At 37.6% G+C, this 21,933-nt stretch overlaps 1 protein-coding gene across 1 annotated transcript in view; it reads left to right on the top strand.

The window, feature by feature from the left end:
- Nucleotides 1-21,933, top strand: part of LOC109622823 (uncharacterized) — a 99,487-nt gene that overhangs the window by 56,925 nt on the left and 20,629 nt on the right. The window lies entirely within an intron of this gene.

Below are 21,933 nucleotides of genomic sequence, written 5' to 3'. Positions count from 1 at the left end.
TGGGTCGCAATATCGCAGTGAATGCTCGAGGAACACAATCTACGTTACTCTTAGAGCCTCAGAGTGCAATTCTGATAACTTAGCAACATTCTTTTGGTGATCTAGGTCATCCAAACTATTCTGGAATTACAACCTTCAAGCTCTATAAGTTCTACTCTTGTATCTCTTTACTTTATCGGTGTAAACCTTTCACGATTATTTTTATTGTTACTCATAATATTACGAGAATATAAGGACTGTTCAATTTATAAAACGGATAACTTTACAAGGCTATAAAAAGAAGACGCGTAGTTCAAATTTAACCACCCTTGATTCGTTGTTCAGTACATCATCTTTCATTATAGTAATCATTTTTGAATCGAATAAAAATAGTTTTATTTTAAAGAAAATCGGTCAGGTGTAAAATAAGGCGAATTTTTCGATTTCTGAAAATTGAAAATATATATAAAATTACTGTTCAAACATGGTATATTGCTTTTAATACCAGAAAAGTATGTGCCATGCTGCAGCAGCATGAGTAATAACATTCTAACAAAATTTAAACTCAATTGGAAAATTAAGTATTGAGATATTAAAGTCTCAAGTGAGATTCGATTTTTTGAATAAAATTCAATTGTAAAGCAAAAAGGGCATGAAAATATTAAATAATCAATTTTTTTATGCATTCAGTCGAAAGTGGGAATAATGTGGTTTTAAATGCAGAAAACTGCTTCTTAATAGCATTGTTGGTTTGGTTACTGTGCGCCAATACAGACACAGTTATCAAAACAGTTTCGTTCTTTGAAGGTTCTTCCAAATAACAATGCAACCAAATGCAAAATTTGCAAAACAATGATGTAGGAAATAAAAACTTTGCGTACGATTATTATTAAATAAAGTGTGCAATAACATAGCACCAACTTTGTTGAAAATAAATAATAACAAGATTCGTTAGAGTCGAAAATCTGTATCAATGGAGCAAAAAATATGAAACTTTTTAATATGGCCATCTTTATGGATTAAATTTTGGATGAAAAATGCAATTAAAAGTAAATTTCGCTTCTGTATCATTCAGAGAGCAATATTCTACTACTCTGGACAAATTTTTAGCCGAATCCGTGATGCTATTGCAACACAGGACTTAAATGAACATTTTTTCATAAATTCTATGAAAACAAGGCAACTTACTAAATCATGCTGGAGACTGCTTGGTGCATTATTATTGACCAACTATTGAGCTTTACCTTTAATAGAATAGTATAAGATTCCAAGACATTAAAAATTTCATGAAAATGTGCATGTTAAGTATGTGGAAAGTTATGTCGAACTTTGAGAAATGGGGTTTTATTGATGTTTTACGAAAACCGCTTTAGTTACACAATAAAGAACAATTTGGTTAATGTTATATTTTTCCTACATTTGAAAATAGCTATAGAAAGTTACGCAAAAAACTAATAATGATTTTATTGAGAAATGAAAAAGATATCGCACAAGCAAGTTGTCCGTTTTATAAATTGAACAGTCCTTATTTGTGTTGTTATTTATGCGTGCACTGGAATACATATGATCTGTTTATCTCAGCACATTTGCATTGTAGTGAATGCTTGCCGAATATAATCTTCGCAATTATAATAACAAGAGCTTGCAATTGCAATTATAATAACTTTGCTATATTAACTTGGTGCCACGGAGACAAATTTCGTTCGTTTGAAACAAAAATATTCATATTTATTCGGTAAACTGATAAAACGTTTAAATCTAAAATTTTAATTTTTAAAACTAACTCAATTACACATTTATTTCGACAACGCCCATTGTGCAGTCCCCCCTTCCGCCGTCGAGAACATAAACAAAACTCACAAGTTGCAGCTGCAACATCAAACAAGATTTCCTCCTGCAAAAAAGGCAAGTTTCACCGAAAGTATCCACGAAATCCCGTTGTTTTCGGGAGCATATGTTATCTAATAGATGTATACAAGATGTTAGCATTGAAAGTACAATATGGGAGGTAGGTTTTCCAACGAAGGAATGACTTTATAAGTTTAATGGGAAAACAAATATTTTCGTAGGGCCGACCCGACACAAAAAAAAAACAAAAATATTTACATTTATTTCTAACATCATCTGTCAGAAGATGCATTTTTGTTTCAAACATGGATTGCATTTACTTCAAATGTGACGTTCGATTTGCTCCAAATAGTTTTATTTTTGTTGCCTGAACAAATTGACAATTTATTTGAATTTACCTCAATTATTTTTGATTTTAACATAGTTTTTTCTGCGTGGCTCTAGGTCAAATTCCTTCACGATTGTATCTGTTGTATGGTATTGGTTCCCTTATTAAGTATATGGCTCTTTTTTCATCCTACGAAAAACAAAGGATTGAAGCGCTGTTGTAAAGTTTTTTTTTGTATATTTTGCTGGAAGTGAGCTCGAATATAAACAAAAATAACAGAATCAATCGGTGCCGTAATCACTTGTTTTCAAATAGGAGGAATTTGCTTGACATTACGTATGTCACTCATACCCTATCTCATAACATTACGGTTATCTGTTTATGTTACTCTTTGAAAGTCTTCTGGCGTACTAATGGTCTACAAAGTATTTTTGGGGGGAATGTTCGCTACGCTACTACGCTACTATTCTGGAATGGTAGTTGAAAATGGGTGCCAAGGACTGAAAGTAAGTAAGTCAAGGGGTAGTCACTCTACACCAGTGATCCTCAGCCTAACTGTCTTTGCGGGCCAAAATTGAATTTTGAAAAGAGATTTCGGGCCGCAAGTCATTCAAGAGTTTATTTTCAACAATTTTCAAGATTCAAACCAAATTTTCTTTGTTTGATTTTTTGAAAGTATTGAACAAGAGCAAAAAAGTAATCAGGAGATTTTATTTCACTATAAGAAAAATCCTTAATATCATAGGAAATTGAAAACAGGGTTATCAGCACCGTAATATTTAAGTTTTCTATTTCTTGGTATCAATAATATTGAGCTAATGGAGTAGCTTAGGGATTTACTGAAAAGTATTTCCAACCCTTTATTTAAAAAAAACCTTAGAACTATGTGATTTTTTGGGACTTTTCGTGGATATTGAGAAATTTTGGAATGATTTGTAGGGATTCCAGGGTTTTCGAAAGAAATTCCGAAAAACTGACTGGAGATACTTTTTGGAAATCCATGATGATTTTTAAAAAGTTTTTCTTTATAGGACGCTAATGAAGAAAAACTAACAGACATGATTTTCTGCAAGTTTTTGTAGCCGATTTGAATAAATATTTAAGAGGAATTCCCAAAAGTATTGCTAGGGGAATGAAGAGTATGTTGCCCAATCCCTGAAGTTTTTAGCAAAATTCCGAAAGTTTGGGCCCACTTCCTTTTAAAAGATGTTGTAAAGCAAATATTCTGTTTTTTTTAATAGTTTCTTGGTACAAGTGCTGAATGTAAAGTATATCGAATATAAAATTTGTTTTAATTTCATTTTTGTTAAATCAATCAAATTATCAATGCCGAGTTCTGCCACCTAAAATCTATGGCAGAGAACCTATAGAGTTTAGCCTAAACTCATTATTTGAGCGAAATACACCGTTCCTAACAACAGTTTCGAATATGGTTTTAAATATTTTCGGAACAAAATTAGAAAAGTAGTCCTTTACAGCTTGTGAAACTTTTGAAAATTCTTACTTCCTTAGAAAAACTTTCCATGATATTGGAAAAATATTCATTCTCATGAAAGTTTTAAAATACAGTGAAGTTTCTGATTTTCATTATAGAATCTATGAGTGGGCCACTTTCTAATATTGTCGTCGCGGTTGAAACTCGATGTTTCTCCACACCCGACAATCGAATTTTCTCAAAATCCATAGTGAAGCCTAACGTCGGACATAGTGCGCTGGGCAGCGGACCTGGCCCCCTATCCAGCGCACTGTGCCCGACGTACGTCCGACACACAGTTTAAGAGAAAAATTGATTTTCGCGAGTCAAAAATTCCGATTTTCAACTGCACGAACAATACATTTCAAAATCAGTTCGCGGGCCGCACAAAACCTGGTCGAGGGCCGCATGCGGCCCGCGGGCCGCTGTTTGGTGACCACTGCTCTACACACTTCATTTGTGCCAACGTTGTGCACTGGTGTGCTCTAGTGTGCCGAGGTGCCGAGAATCAGATTTGCACGCTTGTCATAATGGCGGATGCACTGAACTGAAAACATAATAAAACAATCTCAGCAAACATTGAATCGAAGGAAAAAATGTCCACTGTCATGAAAACTGTGAAAATCTCTTTCGCAAGTTTTTATGGTTATATGTTGGATTTTCCAATTAGGAATTTCTCAAAGAACTCACCAAGAAATTTCTCCAAAATTTCTGTCAAGAATTCCTCTAAAATTTCTGTCAAGAATTCCTCCAAGAATCCCTTCATCCCTTCAATTTCACTGGAGGTATCTCCACGGATTTTTTCAAGGGTGTCTTTCAAGAAATTATCCAAAAAAAACCTCCAGAAATTCCTTCATGAGTACCTTCTTCAGGAAACCTCCAGAAATTCTGGAAGCAAATACTCCAGGGACAACTCCATGAATTCCTCCAAGAATTCCTTCAGGAACTGCTCCGAGACTTGAGAAGGCTTCGTCTTCATTTTCAGCAGATGCAGATGTGGGCGGTTCGAGTCTCTAAGTTATCGGAACCTGAACTTTCGTGCAGAAGTTATCTATGTACAGTTCTTGGGATCTTATTCACGATAGGATTCAGTTGGCTGTTTAAGTGCAGTCAGCGGGACAACAATACCCAGACTGCACTCTCAGCTATACACAGCCCAAGTAAAATTTGGATAGCCAATTTATTTTGTAGAAGTTTTTGGAACAGTCATAAAACACAATACCTTTATTTTGGTTTTAGTATTGTTCTAAGAACCTTTTCTGGTCTAGAATTATGTTAGACACTCTTTCAAGCTTGTTGATTCATCATTTTAATGTGCTTCAATGAGTTTTGGACTATTTTGTTCAAACATGCCTTGGGTCGCACAAAGTATTGCCGTGGACTGGAAATACACCAAGAACCAGTCATCGGGCAAGCTATTTTACATAACCTCCAATAGTGACGATGATCTCAATTATTCGAAGTTTTGAACAGTTGCAAACCTAACTTGAAAGCTGCTTTTATATACAACACTTAAAGATAGGTATACAGCTGACGACAAACACCAGGAAATAGAAAATATCAATCTCTTCTTTTGACTATCGGAGCCCCAACCGGCACGAGCAGTAAAGCACGACAGGGCACACCTTTGTGGTGTGGAAATCTTATCATCTAGTGGCAGCAAAGGCAGCGCGATAGTCTTCACCATTATGGAGTCCCATAATAGCTCGGGAGTGGCAACCTGATTTAAGGGAAACTCAGCGGAAATAGTTTCCTGATTTCTTGTGTGCGGGTTTTCTTGCTTGGAGGGGGAAACTGAAGTTGAGCTTCGTTCGGAGTAGGTTATGTAGGTCAATGGATTTGGCGGTTATCACTAAGTGGTAGCAAAGTTGCTATCATTTTCTGAAAGCTATGGATTTAAGGAAAGACTTTTTACGCAATAATAGCTTGGAGAATTGAAATTTATGATGTGAATCTGAAACTCACAAAAAAAAACTCACGATACAGCAAACTCCAAGAAATAGCATTGTTCAGATGAGATGAGTAGGTACGTGACACAGATTCCCTTTGGACAATTTCATTTTCCTGACATGTAGATACATATCAAACACAGTACCAAGGACAAATGACGCCGGTGATGCTAACTACGCCATACCTACAGTTGCTGGCCGTCAACATCCCACCCAAGCACCGAGACGCGGATTAATATAGCAGCGATGATGACGCTACCGTTGCGTTATTGTTGGTTGATGTTGACAGCTTGGAATCTTCTTGAGCCGCGCTCATATGCATATGTTTACATCCCATTTGTGAGCGAACTCGAAGCAGGAGCAATAATAGTACGCACACCCAAACTGAACGGTCGGGTATCACAACCGACGGAGGACTGTTGTGTATGCCGGATCCCTCAAAGGTGTTACGTCATTGTTGACTAACGATAGATACACAGAGTATGAAACAATCATCCGTACAGCGTTTTCAATAATTTTATTAAGCATTGTTCGTGGTTTGGTGCTTTTCTGAAAACAATCAGGTAAATAAAAGGGAACGGTAGCCATCTTAAGCAAAGTGCTCCCATTTTCATCCTATCTAAAACGAAGCTATTAAGTGTTATTTGCTTTTGTTTACATTTTTCAGCCATCTAGACTACAAAAGGTTCTTAGAACCATAATAAAACCAAAATAAGAGGATAAAGTTTTATTGTGGTTCTCGAGGCCTCTACAAGACTAATTGGTCATAACAATGTTACTTGGATAGTAGAGCTTTGTCAAAGATGGATATGTTTCCTTGTAATTACCATTATTGATGTGTATATTTTTATGATGATCCACAATGTTTTAAATAAGACCTCTATGTTCGAATGTAATTTGCTGATATTGTAGATATGGTACGAGTGCCATAAGTAATCTCACGCTCCTAAATTCTTCCTATTCAAAAATAAGCGATTACGGCCCCGATATAGGTATTCCGTTCTTTTTGTTTTCATGCTCGCTTCGAACAAAAAATACAAAGATAATAAACAAAACAAAATGCGCTGCAATTCTTTCTTTTTAGTATTAGCATTAGAAATCGTAAAATTAGACAGAAAAAAACCCTGTACGGACAATTGTTTGACATACTGTACAGCAGAAGGAAGCTTGAGTTCAGGCAAAAACAAATATGATGGAAGAAGATGATGGAATGCGTGCGTAGTTGGGGGAGACACGCAGGGAGCCAGATATTTACACGATCATCAGCATTAGCATTGCCATCGAAAGCATCGTAAAATCGTGGAGGTCTCCAGCAAACAGCTATGGGTTACGCACAACCCAAAGGTTTGCCCGCCACCACAACGCATCGTCAGTAGTTGGTGAAGGTTACTCGGGTTAGAACGATTACACGATTTGCTGAAAACCCAAAACAACGAGCACTAATTCAATTGTTCAAACCTGTTTCACGCCATATGATAATGACATCGCTAGGTAACATCCGGACGGGCTGGAGCCAAGGCCCAAGATTGCTTTTTCAAGTTCTAAGAAGCGGTGTGTTCCAGCAGTAGTAGTTTGAACTTCAGCTATGACCCCCGCAAAGCTCCAATCTCAACAACAACAACGTGGGGATGGAAGATCGTATCGATTCAAAACGGTCAGTCAGTCAGTCAGTGGTGGTATGGGCTTGGGCAAGCCCTTCCGTCAAACCGGTTTGACTAGTGCAGATCATTTTGGTATATAGGCATTAGGCAGGCTGCAGTTCGGCCATGTTTTGAACCATTTCCTTCAACGGAATCCGTTGGGTTCTGCTCGATGTGGGTTACAAAGCTGATCTGATGATGGCGGTGTGAGACGTGTATCGACTTTTGGCTGCAATGAGATCTTCCTTTTTTGGCGTTGTTATGATGATTTGTAGATTTGAGCCAGCTACATGTTTGGCGAATGACGTATCAAATTTTTGTTTCGATTTTAGTTGACCCCTTTGGACTCGATACTGATCAGTGCATTGTGTGTAGTGGTAGTTTGTTATTTTGTACCGTTGTGTTTGATTCCTTTTACGAACACTCCGTTTTAGTCATACACACGTTTTTAAGACTTTGTAGTTTTTTTGGAGAAACATTTGAAATGACCTATCAAGTCAAGTACCGAGCTCTCATTAACTTATCCACACAACCTAATACCACTATCAGTTGCATTGTCGGGCTGCTATTAAGCCCTATATATTTTAAGCAAGTGATTTAGGCAACGATTGTTTTTCGTTAATAATATAATCTCATTTTTACAAAATTAAGAAATATAGAATAAAGGTCATCAAATCCTACTCATTTCAAGCACAGTGCTTCAATTGACATCCTGATAAGGAAGGTAGGGGAGACTGGGGAGACTTGATCCCTTTTTCTTAATTTGCCTGTAACTTTAAGAAAAAAAACACAAAACTGGATCCATTTTTCGTACAGAATGGCAGGTAAACATCTATTGCAGGCTTATACACAACAGAAGGACTTTAAATTATTGTTAAAGCTTACAAAACTGTGTTTTTATGGAGGCATGTCTTATGATGTATTTTTCAAAAATGGGTCACAATTGATCCCCTTTTGAGCACATGGTTATTTTAAAGGGAAAATAACTCCAGAAGCTTCCTATTCATTTTCTTTTCAAGTTTTCTTGCATTTTTGATGAATACGGTGTGATGGAAATTATAAGATTTACTTAAATTGTTAAGGATATGCCGTATTTTGAAAATGGGGAGACTTGATCCCCTTTTGATGGTGTGTAATAAAATAATAATTATCTGACACGTTTTATCATTGAATATACTAGAATTCGGAGTAAATAGAGGCTTCCAAATAGAATTTTATTTTTCACATGTATAATGTGTGTGTAATCCTCGAGGGATCAAGCCTCCCCATGTCACTGTTGTATACACTAAGCTACATCAATTGAAATATTTATATAACAGCCTTATTTGGACAAATACGTTTGATAGTATGTTATTTATACTATGTACTGTGAAATTTTGACACGATTTGGTTCAATTTTCACAAAGTTATTGAGATTTTTCGGAATCGCCTAAAAGATTTCTGAAGGACTGAAAACAAACCATCAGCCATTAAAAAATAATGCAATACGGGTCATTCCATATGAAGTGACCGAGAAAATGTGAAAACTTGCAACCGACCATCACGGATTTGAACCAAATTTGGTTGAAACATTTGTTTAGATGGAAAAAGAAAAAATCCAAATTTTGGTGCCGATCGGATCACCCCTCGGCTCGTGGCAGCATCCCTCGTTTTGGCCGATATGAAAATTATCCTCTCTTTCTTTTATTTTTATCATTGAAACGATTGCACCTACACATTTTCGACCTTCGGCTTTTTTAAAGGAAATCGTTCAGGGAATCCAGAAAATATATTTTTTTTTGGTACAGTGTTGCCAGATATCATATTTTTCAATTTTAAAACTAAAAATCGATTTTTCTCAAAATACGTATATTTTGATTTTAAAAATTTTGATTCCATCGTGTTTATCAGACGTTTTTCTATCGAAAAAGCCTAACTCCCCAAAGTAATTTGCGTCGTTCCTGAGATATAGCGTTTTTAAGAAAAAATATTCATTTTTTTCATATAAAGTATCATATAAAATCAGGTGCAGTTTATGAATTTCGCAAAAAAAATTGTTCGATGCCATACAAAGACGTTTTGTGTTGATTTGAAAATTATCAAGTATAAAAAGGATTAAAAAAATGTTACAGTGTTGCCAGTTCATCAATTATGAGTCTATCGTAATGGACTAGCATAACCTGTTGAACTAAAAAAATGTATCTGAGATTGAGATTATCAATTCTAAACAAATTTCATATATTTTAACATTATCTGAACAGAAGTGCTGCCAAATATGTAATATTTATTGTAGAAATCTTAATTTTACTAGAACATTAGTATAAAATCTAATTAACAAGCCAAAAGTATTTTTTTATTTAGGTTTAGTACATTTGGTAACATCGACGTAAAATATATTCAGGATATTTGATGAGTGTATTTATAAGCAACAGTGCTGAAAATGTAATTTCGATATAACTACATTCAATGATCCACAGCTAATTTCAGAAGCTGAACCTGATAATATGGAATATGATAAAATATTAAGTATGATATCCTTTGGAATTAGATAATATTAGATACTACGCATCGTCGCGTAACTGGTAGCTCAGACTTCAGTATTTTTAGTTTATATTCGAAGGTCCAACTCCTTATAAAAGCCCTGTAAAAATATCTTTTGATTGATTTTTACGGCAGTGTTGCCAAGTATGCTAGTATTTATCGGAAACACAAATAATAGGTGCGGGTATTGCGTTTACTCTTACAGGATTGCCGAATAATAGATCATGTCTTTTATTGACCCAGGCAGAGAAGTGAAGAACAGTGTTGGGTATTGTGTTGTCTATTGATGTGATTGCATATGGTATGAGTTTTTGTTTGTTCTTCGTGGCGAAGAATGAACAAAATTTTTTGAGTGAAATGGATTAGTGGCGTTTGCTCCCTAGAGCCTACTTTTCTTAGGCTTTTTTGCATGGAAAAGAGATCGATTGTACGCGAATGTTAATTCCGATAAATCAAATCGATTGTTCGATCAATTATAGATGACTTCCAGATCGACAATGTATAGTATCATATTAAGGATCGGTATATTCGTCTCACTCCATTCATATTCACTCCTTTTTGCTGAATCGAATCGAGAAAGATGCAGCAAACGGATTGTCGTGATCAAGCACGTAACCCCATCACCAGTGGAAAGCCATGCGCAAGTTGCTTGACATGGATATTCGTTGCCGTTCGTCGCAGTTTTGATCGCAAGCGAATGAATGAATGGTGAATGGTGAAGAATGCTGGTGAGTGATCGAAGTGGCTGCTGTCGTCGCTGATAAGCAAACACACAAACTAAAGCGACAATCGTTCGCTGCGATCAACCACGGAGTAGCAATTATGAATTGTGTTGCCATCTATGTTCATACTCATGCAGTGTTGCCAAATGTGCTCGTTATGTATAAAAACAGAAATCATTTGTTTTTATTTGGTGTTATCTATTTACGAAAGCTTTTGTGTAAATTAGATGTTTACAATAAAAATTACATGCGTGGCAACACTTCCATCTACAACATCGTTGAAATGAATAAAATGACAATTGAAATGCATTTCACAATAGATACATGTTATATTTTACCAATTTATCCTCATCTTTTCCAATAAACCAATTTTTTTTTATTGCTAACTATCAAACTAACAATAACTGTCAATTATCGGGTCATTTTGTCAGATAGGACCATAAACAAGAAAACACAGACAAACAGACGTAACATTGGAAAAAAATCCAACGACCACGGTTTTAACGATCTTTTTAAAGCTTTATAGTTGTAGCTTTCACAACCAGAGGTGCGCACATCATTTTTCTAGGCGATGGATTTTCGCGAAAATTTTTCTAGGTGTTACGTCTATTTGTCTGTGAAGAAAAGGTCAACAGCAGGGTCGTTAGAGAAGATGTGTATTGTTTTTATCCTGTTCACACATCTTGCAACACACATGGTGCGCATTTTCAGAATAACCTGTACATTGTCAAACACTTGAAGGTTAGGTTTCATGGTATAATAAAAAAGGTAAACTGGCAACACTGTCACAATTTTTTTAATCCTTTTTATACTCGATATTGTTCAAATCAGCACAAAACGTGATTATATGGCATCGAACATTTTTTTATAAACAGCACCTGATTTTATATGATACTTTATATGAAAAAAATGAATATTTTTTCTTAAAAACGCTATATCTCAGGAACGACGCAAATTACTTTGGGGAGTTAAGCTTTTTCGATAGAAAAACGTCTGATAAACACGATGGAATCAAAATTTTTAAAATCAAAATATACGTATTTTGAGAAAAATCGATTTTTAGTTTTAAAATTGAAAAATATGATATCTGGCAACACTGTACCAAAAAAAATAATATTTTCTCTGGATTCCCTGAACGATTTCCTTTAAAAAAGCCGAAGGTCGAAAATGTGTAGGTGCAATCGTTTCAATGACAGAAATAAAAGAAAGAGAGGATAATTTTCATATCGGCTAAAACGAGGGGTGCTGCCACGGGCCGAGGGGTGATCCGATCGGCACCAAAATTTGGATTTTTTCTTTTTCCATCTAAACAAATGTTTCAGCCAAATTTGGTTCAAATCCGTGATGGTCGATTGCAAGCGGTCGGTCACTTGGCGTGGAATGACCCATACACAATTAAAATCAATTATAGCCAAAACATTGTCGTCTGTCCAGATGTTGTTTTGGAAAAAATATGCTAGAAGAAAACTGTTTTTGATTCTGAGAAAATATGGGGGGAACAAGTCTCCCCAGGGATCAAGTCTCCTCAGTCTCCCCTGCATATTTACTCATTTGATACTTGATGGGCTACAGTCGCGTGGGTCTTTGTCGATTATATCGAGTCGTATTTTCTCCTATGTTATTTGCAAGGGCCTGTCCATAAACTACGTAGACTCTTAGGGGGGGACGGGGGGGTCTGGTCAAAGTCTACGCTCCATACAAATTTCGAAAATTTTGTATGAACAAAAGTCTACGAGGGGGGAGGGGGGGTCTGAGATGGCCGAAAAAAAGTCTACGTAGTTTATGGACAGCGCCCAATGGGAATTTTACGGGTGGCTTATTGGGCCTACGCCAACACCATCGTGCCAGTTCTGTTTCACGTCCCAACAAACAATGGCCCGAAAACGCTGACGGGGCTACCACCTTGGATCTAGCTAGACGTGATGCAGCATTTCTTACTCAGCCGCTGGATGCCAGAACCGACGCTGTTTGAGCCGCACCTCCTTGGTGAACAAACGCTCGGGTCGTACCTCCTCAATCTAGCTGGTCAGAAGGACAACAGTGCCCAGGCTGCACTACCAGCTAAGCACACAACTCTTAGCTGGCGGTCTTTGTCATCGCTTGACCCGTGGAAGCATGAGGTAGGAACTTGTGAGGACCAGAGCCATGTTGGACGCTCTCCTTTTCGACTCACCGTTTTGTAGCCCAAAAGTGATGGATCGAGTGATGTGCGTAGTTCGAGTTTCAAGGACACTCTCAAGTCCCTTCGAATCTGGCAGAGGGTGCGGCAAGGTGATGGTCTTTCGTGCTTGCTGTTAAACATTGCGTTAGAAGGTGTAATAAGAAGAGCAGGGATAGACACGAGTGGGACGATTTTAACAAGTCTGTTCAGCTTCAGCTGCTTGGTTTCGCTGATGATATTGATATTATAGCTCGTAAATTTGAGACGATGGCGGAAACGTACATCCGACTAAAGAGTGAAGCCAGGTGAATCGGATTAGTCATTAATGTGTCGAAGACAAAGTACATGATGGCAAAGGGCTCCAAGGAGGAATCACCGCGCCCGTCACCCCGAATTTATATCGACGGTGATGAATTCGAGACGGTTGAAGAATTCGTGTACTTGGGCTCACTGGTGACCGCCGACAACGACACCAGCAGAGAAATTCAGAGGCGCATTGTGGCAGGAAATCGTGCTTACTTTGGACTCCGCAGAACTCTACGATCGAATGAAGTTCGCCGTAACACGAAGGTAACTATCTACAAAACGCTGATTAGACCGGTCGTCCTCTATGGGCACGAAACATGGACCCTACGTGCAGAGGACCAACGCGCCCTTGGAGTTTTCGAACGGAAGGTGTTGCGTACCATCTACGGCGGAGTGCAGATGAAAGACGGGACTTGGAGAAGGCGAAAGAACCACGAGCTGCTGAGAGAACCAACCATCGTCCATACCGCGAAAATTGGGAGGCTACGTTGAGTCACGTCATCAGGATGTCGGATAGCAACCCGACTAAAATGGTTCTCGAGAGTCATCCGACCGGTACAAGAAGACGTAGTGCGCAGCGAGCTAGGTGGGTCGATCAAGTGGAAGACGATCTGCGGACCCTATACGCAGAGTGCGGAACTGGAGACAAACAGTCATGGACCGAGTGGAATGGAGACGGCTACTATGTACAGCAGAGGCCACCACGGCCTTAGCCTGATAAGGTAAGTAAGAGCTACAGCTCGCCTCCACTGATCTCGGGCACAGCCCACTGGCAATTTTCTCTACTGGGCCCGGTGCTAGCCCTGGGCTAATCGCTTCCAGTCGCTCTGAACGTTTGGAATTCTTAAGTTCTCCTCATCTGCAAAAAGCCAATGTATGCGCATCTACCACGAAGCCGACGGTCCCTTTCTGCATTTCTTCTGAATATAGTTTTACTGGTCGTTCTTCACGGCAGCCTTGACCTCGTCAAGCGGTAGAGGATCCACAGCGTATCCGTCGTCGTCGATTCGGGTTCTGTCTGTCTCTCTTCCTTTCTCATCGTTCAACAATTCCTAGAAGTGCTCTCTTCACCTGGCAGTCTCCATTGTTAGCATGTTTTCATGTAAGGGCCCATATAGCTGAGGCGATAAACGCACGGGTATTCAGCATGACCATGCTGAGGGTGACGGGTTCGATTCCCGGTCGGTACAGGATCTTTTCGTAAAGGAAATTTCCTTGACTTCCTTGGACATAGAGTATCTTCGTGCCTGCCACACGATATACGCATGCAAAATGGTCATTGGCAGAGGAAGCTCTCATTATTAAACTGTGGAAGTGCTCATAGAACACTAAGCTGAGAAGCAGGCTTTGTCCCAATGAGGACGTTACGCCAAGAAGAAGAAGAATGTTTTCATCACGGTCGTTGAACATGACAGGAGAAGTCGCTGTTATTTTCTCCGCACGCCATTGCCAGTTTCGTAAAACCTTCGCATATCATTCTGTTTCATACTCTCTTGTGCCTGAGCAATCGAATTTTCCTCATGCTCACTTTTCATTTGGACCGTTGGAACAATTCCCAAAAGAGTTTTCTGTAGTGTTTTTTCAAAAATATTTTTTGATGAATTTCTGTTAAACTCCACAGAACTGTAAAAGAAATCACGCACTGAAATTCTCGAAGAAACTCATTAGACATTGAAGATGCCTCTGAAGATATGTTTGAATGAATCCCTAACGGAATATCAGAAGAAATCCAAGCGGAAATTTCTAAAAAATCTTTGAATGATTTTTTGTAGAATTCTCCAGTAAAATTTATGTTAAATCTCTGGAAAAACTTTCAAAGAATCTCCAGAGGAAAAAAAAGTGAAAATTTTAAAGAAAATCCTGCAGGAAGTTTTGAAAATTCTCAGGAATAGCCTTGGTTAGAATTCTTGGAAAAGTTTATTAAGTTATCTTTAAGAAAATTCCTGGAGAAATCTCTTGATAAAATTTAAAAAAAAAAAATAATGAAAAAATAACGAGTCTGTGGAAGATTTTCTAATCAATTCCCGGAGCAATTTTAAAATTTTAATTTTATGAAGAAATTGCTGTCGAAGATGCTGCATTCTGCTCCTAACTATTCGTCAACATATAGGTAAGAGCAAGATGCAGCAACTTCAGCCATGATTGAACCTACTTCATTGAACAGGACTTGTGTATGGCTGATTCAATAAAGGAGCCATCACTGACGTGGAATCACAGACAACAAGACGTAACTCTTAAAGGAAATTCCTCAAAAACTTTTGCCCGGTGTCTTTTTCATGAGCACACTGCCACCTGTTGGTAGAACCGCGCGCGACACTGTCGGCCATGATGAATTTTGATTTGACGTTTGTCTAACACGCACACTACTAAACAAAGCGCCTAGTAATTTTCGTTTGCATCATTCAGCAACGTGTACACTGACAAACGTCAAAGCGATCGAGTACTAGCGCCTCTGGTGGAAGGATCGCGCAAATCAAATGAAATTTGAATTGATCGTTAAATTCATGAGCCAAGTCGTTTTGAAGAGTGTTACGTCTGTTTGTCTGTGGTGGAATGGTTTACCGGGTTCATTGAAGCTCATGGGCGGCACTATGAAACTCATTAAATCTAGTGGAATCATTTGTTTTGTGTAAAAAGCAGCTGTTGCGATAGCATTTCGCGACTGTATTTTTGCGTATACAAACTACTAAGTGGGAACCAAGTTTCTATAGAGGTCTAGAATAAGAATGAGTATAAGAAGAAGAAAGTAGTTATGTGAAAACGTATGTCACTAGAAGTCACATCACTAGGTGGCGAGAATAAATTAGAATAACCAAATTGCTTCCAAAATTATAGTGTATAATAAGTAAGTAGAAACATGTAACATTTGAATCATGAAGTTGGATATTAATTCAACCAGTCTGCGGCTAACATTATATAGATCCGGCAAAGCCGATGCCAACTGAAGTTTGCCAAACTGGATGATAGGGCGAAAATACCGGTTACACTGAAAAATTGTAATATGCATATACTATTTCTTACTGCAGTTGAATTGAGCTTGAGCTTGAGCTTGATTGACCGCCCGTGGATGCTACTCCAGTATCGCCAGACCAGCTACACTCACACAAGGACCAATGAGATAACTGCCGGGGACTAGCAGGCATCTTCAGTGTGTGAGCGTTGGTGATCTTCTATTTTTAGGCGACAATGGCGCCTGCCACGTCAGGTTGCAGGTCAATGTGGGGAAGGGGTAAGGAAGGTGATGATTGCAATCGTTTGTATCCACATCTGGCCGAATATACCTCTGCGCCAGCACAAATTCATGCGGATGTTGGAGTGTTGGTGGGAATTGGTTGGCAGAAGGTTCACACATTGGTGTGTGGATACCAGAGGAAGGTGATAGAATTGTATGTTTTTATTATTTTGAAGATGTGCGGCACACAGTTCGCTTATTGCATAACTTGTAGGCGTTTTCTAATAGGATTGTGACACTGTGCTGTGAAAGTTTGGAAGGAAGGGAATCGGCTTTGTCAACCCGTTTCTGTTCTAGCGACGGCTATGAACATGTTTATATACATGAGTTGTATATGTAGAGAGCAGAGAGAAAGTATATAGAAAGATACAAAGTAGGAGGAAAGGGACGGGCCAAGGATTGAACCCAGGACCTTCTGCATGAAAATCAGAAGCGGTAGCCACTAGACCACCAAGCCCGTCAATTTCTTACTGCAGTTGAATTAATAAATAATTTGTTTTAGCTTTAGCTTATCCACAAATCTGGAAAGTTTTGATTTGCTGAAAAAATTTCAGCTCACGCCCGAGCAGAGGGGAATATCAAATTAATAACTACGAAATCACAAAACCTGTTTTTATATCTTGTTTTGTTATTATTGAATTATCAAGGCATTACGTTTCTATAACATGTTTTGTTGGACAATCTTATTTTGTTATGACCAAGCAATTGGTATGCAGCCCTTAAATAACATTTCAATATTACATTCTGTTGTGGAACAAGTTTGGTTATTATTGTATTATTGAGAGTGCACAAATACTTTATGGTATTGCTATCTAAACTAAAACAAATTTCGAAACAAAACTTACGTCATTCTACAACGTTATTTACAGCATTTGAGGGAAAGCAACTGCATATTCACTCATCAATTTGTCTTCCTCTTCCATTTATCATTACATCCAAACTGAGACAAAGTGCATGCCCCATATCACTAGCTAGTATTCCGTGGGAAAAAGTTTGCATAATGCACCAGAAAAACCAGAAAAACCTGAGAAAAACTGTTTAACGATTTTTTGAAAAGTGCGCAAAATTAGGCCCTAGGTGCGCAAAGTATGGTACGCTTACGGTATCACATTTGATAAGAAGTGTGGTATATTACGTGACATGGAGGTGCTGTAATGTGTACAAAACAAAGTCCCTGCTGGGCGGCGCGAGGTTTTGCTAAATTTCTGAAATTGACTGAGTTGTAGCTGAAAAGTACCCAAAATACCAGCCACTGCCCAAGTGGCGCAGTACCCTGCATACATCTAAACGAGAACATAGCAGACGATATTGAAGGTTTTTAAGGTTTTCAAAGGGACGTTCCAGATTCCGCCTTTGACATGTGAATTTCAATGATAAAAATGTCAAACTTATGGAGTAAACTTGTTTGAACGAAGCTAATACAGACAGCTGAATCCAAAATTGTAAATGGTTTTGAATGGGATTTTTCAGAAATATTTTGTATTTCACATGTTTTCCCTGTCGTTCCAGAGGATGAAGTCGTATCTATCTATTTGAAAGATAGGTACATGAATAGTTGAAAATACACCTATTAGGGAAGAGAGAAACTGAAGTTCGCATTCTCACATGTTGGTCTAAATATATAGAATTCTCAGCCATCACGAAGTCATATATGATGTAGAATAGGATGCTAAAGTGGAGGCCATACCCGACTAGATGAACATAACAAGAATATATCATAATTATATCTTAATGTGATATAACTAACAAATTATGTTATAATTTTGTTATGACATGGACTGTTTCAAACTTTTTCAAACTAAATTATAACAATATATATTAAAATCTTTTGTAACTAGTTTTGTTACAAATAAATCAGAACAAACTCTGTTATAACTTTGTTATTTTTGCAACTGAACAAAATAATCAGTTGCAAAAATAACATAATTATATCAGAATATGAAATAATTTTAATTTTTAGCTATATTACAAAAAATGAGAAATTTGATTAAGTATTAAGTAAAATTTTAGCTTCAAAAAGTGATACATCTGCAAATGAGTTTTTTTTTTATCTCAAAATTGAGTAAACTTAGTTGAATTTATATGTCATTTTAACAGTACTGCTATTCTTATCTCTAATTATATCGTCAAAAAGTACCGAACAGACTATGTATTACGAAGTAATGAATGTTAGTGAGAGTGGAGATAGCAAATATGGTACCTACTAAATAATTCTAATCAATAAAAATGTCAACTATACAGACAATTCTGCTCAATTGATGATTGCATTTGTCTATTATAACTTTTTTCTTTCGATCTATTATTATTCGATCATATATTGTTTGACATTATGTCATAAATATCTTTTTTCATTACTAAAAATAATCTAAAACAGAATAAAACTAAACAGCATCTGCAGAAGTAATCATATCGGCATATGATATAATTACCTTTTACCTTCGCTCACGTAGGTACGTGTATAATCGCCGTTCTCACAACGCGAACAAAACAAAAAATAAAAAAAAAATCATCTCCGTCTGGAAAGAATCTTTGTCGCCGCCAAAATGCACCCCATGACGAAGCTCAATCATAAATAGTCGACTAGCAACTTTTTCGTCGTTCTCTTTGTTCCGAAACAGCCGACGACGGGCCATGCGAACGCCACCACTGTTATTAGTGTTACAGTGCACATGTCTGCGCACCGCGATAGCGCTGTTGGTAAGAGAGAGAGAGAGAGGTTCATTGTTTGATCTTGCATTCAAATCTCTGTCTATTTTTGTCCTGCGACTGGCAAACATGAAATGGGGTAATGGGGAAACTGGCAATACGTAGAACCAGTAAAGCTTCTATCGTCCCTCACTGCAAGTGCTGTGATAGCCTCATTGGTAAAGGCGACTGAAAATTTACAATAGCAGGATTGGAGGTTCAAATCCCGTCCATGTTTGTAAGTTTTATAATGAAATCGAAATTTTTTTTATGTGACCTATTATTTTCTAAAAATAGAATAACACACTTAAAACAATTACCCAAAAATGAGTAAAAAAGTTAGTTTTTACCCTAATTTTGCTTTAGGAATGTTATCAATAACTCTTTAATATCAAAATTTGTTATTGAAATATTTCCCAAATTCACTGTTATTAAGTTGTTATTGCCAGTAACAAAACATGTTATTAAATTGATTTTTCAGGAACAAATTTTTGTTATGTTACTTGTTATTTTGCCGCTTATGACAGACAAGTTTATAACTCAATATGTTATGTTAATAACATGAAAATTACTAATTCCATTATGCAGTTATTGTGCCAAAATAACGCATTTTGTTATGCTGTTGTTATTCTCTTCTGCTCGGGCGACCATTCGCTCTACCCTTCGGCAACAGGGGTGTAAGTTGACTGTCAACTGGGAACAAATTACGCCTACCCTCTATCATGTTTTAGAACCAGTAAAAAGACGTAACTACCAAACAAGAAAAGTTCAATTTTCGATTACAAAACTAAATTTAATACCGTTTAATCATGTTAAAAGCAAGTCAGTATGTGATTTGAACATAAAGATTCATATATTCAGCATATTAGATTGAGAAATTTCATTCCGAAAAAATCAGTGTTCTGTTTTCACCCTTATGAAATATTAGCCTCTACTCTCGCTTGTTTTTGTTGTTGCTTTGTTTGAAGAGTGAAAATCGGCTAAAAATTGAAATGTCCGTGGGCGATTATTTTTCTCAAATGAAAGGATAATTGAACACTATGACTCAAGAAATATCGATAATTACCGAAAACACTGATCATAAGCATCTAAATCGAGAGAAAAACACTAATGTTTGTGCTAATGTTGATGTTTATAAAACCATTAAACAAAGGATGTTTACAAATTAGAACCAACAGTAGATGGCGCGCAGGTGGGCATGTTTGGGTAGGCGTAGAGGGTGGGACCTTACACCCCTGTTCGGCAACAGCAGCTGAGGTGAACAAACGTGCTTGATTTTTTTGTCATATGCTCCGAAAACTTCTTTGCTTGTTAGGTAGCACTTTAAATATTCATGTAGACTAGGCTAGGGAAAATCTTACCAATTATTTGGCCTTCAAATCGTAGATCACCTAACTCTCCCCTTACCGACATTCCGATGTAGTCATAAACCATTATAGTTCATACCGCCAGAGTGATGAAATATTTACATTATCTGCCGAACCGCCAACTGATGACCATTTTACGTACCGTTCACAACACATCCATAGTTCTCGGTCCCCATCGACAACACCAACAACGGGATGGAAGAATTTGAAGAACGTACAAAATTATTAACTTTCAGCTTCGGAATCCCTCGCTCTTGGGTACGAAAATAAACATCCAAAGACAAAGCACTGCTGCGGAATCGTGAATGATGATCACTGATTCTCGATCGACCGATGTTGAACCGTTTCCGAAGAAATTAAAAATCCTATAGGGGCGATTCGTGATTTGTGACTTTGATGTGAATATTTCTCGGGAACAGTGTGATTTATTTATATGCATGAGGGTGTAGTTCTCCTTTTCCAACTATTAAAGCAATATGTCTGTTAAAACTAGTATACTACGAAAGAAACATTTTGTTATTTAATGACATTTCGATATTATATTACATAATATAATGTAACGACCCCTTAATGAAAATCTTCACAATTTATAAGACTCTTATTTTACTTCATGAAACTATTAAATTTTAACACAATATTTGCATTTCCATCAAGTTTTCCATTCCCATTCAAAATTTGTATGTACATATAGCCTTGATATCCCTAGCTGCCCCAATCATGAAAACGGTTAACCCAACTGATTTCAATGGGTACCATATTTTTACACCCGCATTATTCTCTTGCGCTGGTCGGAAATTATGATGCAATATAAACAAACACAAGCTTCCGCGCTATCTGCGTTGTTGGGTCGTCCGTCATTTCACTTTCCGTCGATTCAAACGACTTTTCTTTCAACTCCCACCCATCAGTAGTGTAGTGTAGGGTACGGTACGATCTCTGTCTACACGTTTTCGGTGCAAAGTTGTTACAAGAGCAGTGTCTATAACACCGTGCTGCTGGTATAGGTATAGCGAGCGCAACAGCTGTTGATTGATATTTATAACGTTTGCCTCGACCGTGGTAAGTAAGGTGTGTGGCCTCCTCGCGTATCTGGGCTGGGACGGAAGTGAAACTAAAGCTTGTGGTGGGAAATTTTCACACCTTTTCCCGTAACGAGGCGAAGTCGTGTTCTGCGAGATGGCTTATGATCATGTGGTAAGCTACCGTTTTACGCATAGCTGTCCCATGTTAGTTTTAAGCGCTTTTTACGTTTTTACTTCAAGTGCTCTACTTTAACTTATATTCTCATGAAACATCCCTATATGTGAGTTTTCCAATATGGGACAACTATGCAGAGAGCCACAGTAGTTATGTGGGAGGTGTGACATTTTATATTGCCTCCTAAGTTTAATCACTATATGTTTGGGGTTTCGGAGTTGTCAACGAATACGATGTATTGCTCGATTGAATTTGGCGACAAAAACATATACTTTTGTATATACTAATTTTTTAGCGCTCCCCGGTGCAAGCATGCAACCACGCTATACGATCCCTGTTGCACTTGCCATCTCTTAGCGCGTTGATTGTAGGTAGACAAACCGTAACCCGTCAAGACGGAACGACCAATAAAAATAGAATGCAGACAACAAATCTCGAAAATTGAACCCACATCGTGTGCTCGGCAGTGGTGGAAAGCATCATGCGCTTGACGTGTTTTTGGTTCGCATCAAACACAATCTTTGC

Source organism: Aedes albopictus, chromosome 2, assembly GCF_035046485.1.
Source record: "Aedes albopictus strain Foshan chromosome 2, AalbF5, whole genome shotgun sequence".
Classification (NCBI taxonomy): domain Eukaryota; kingdom Metazoa; phylum Arthropoda; class Insecta; order Diptera; family Culicidae; genus Aedes; species Aedes albopictus.
The sequence above is the reverse complement of the archived record's forward strand: the minus strand, read 5'-3'. Positions and strand labels throughout refer to the sequence as shown.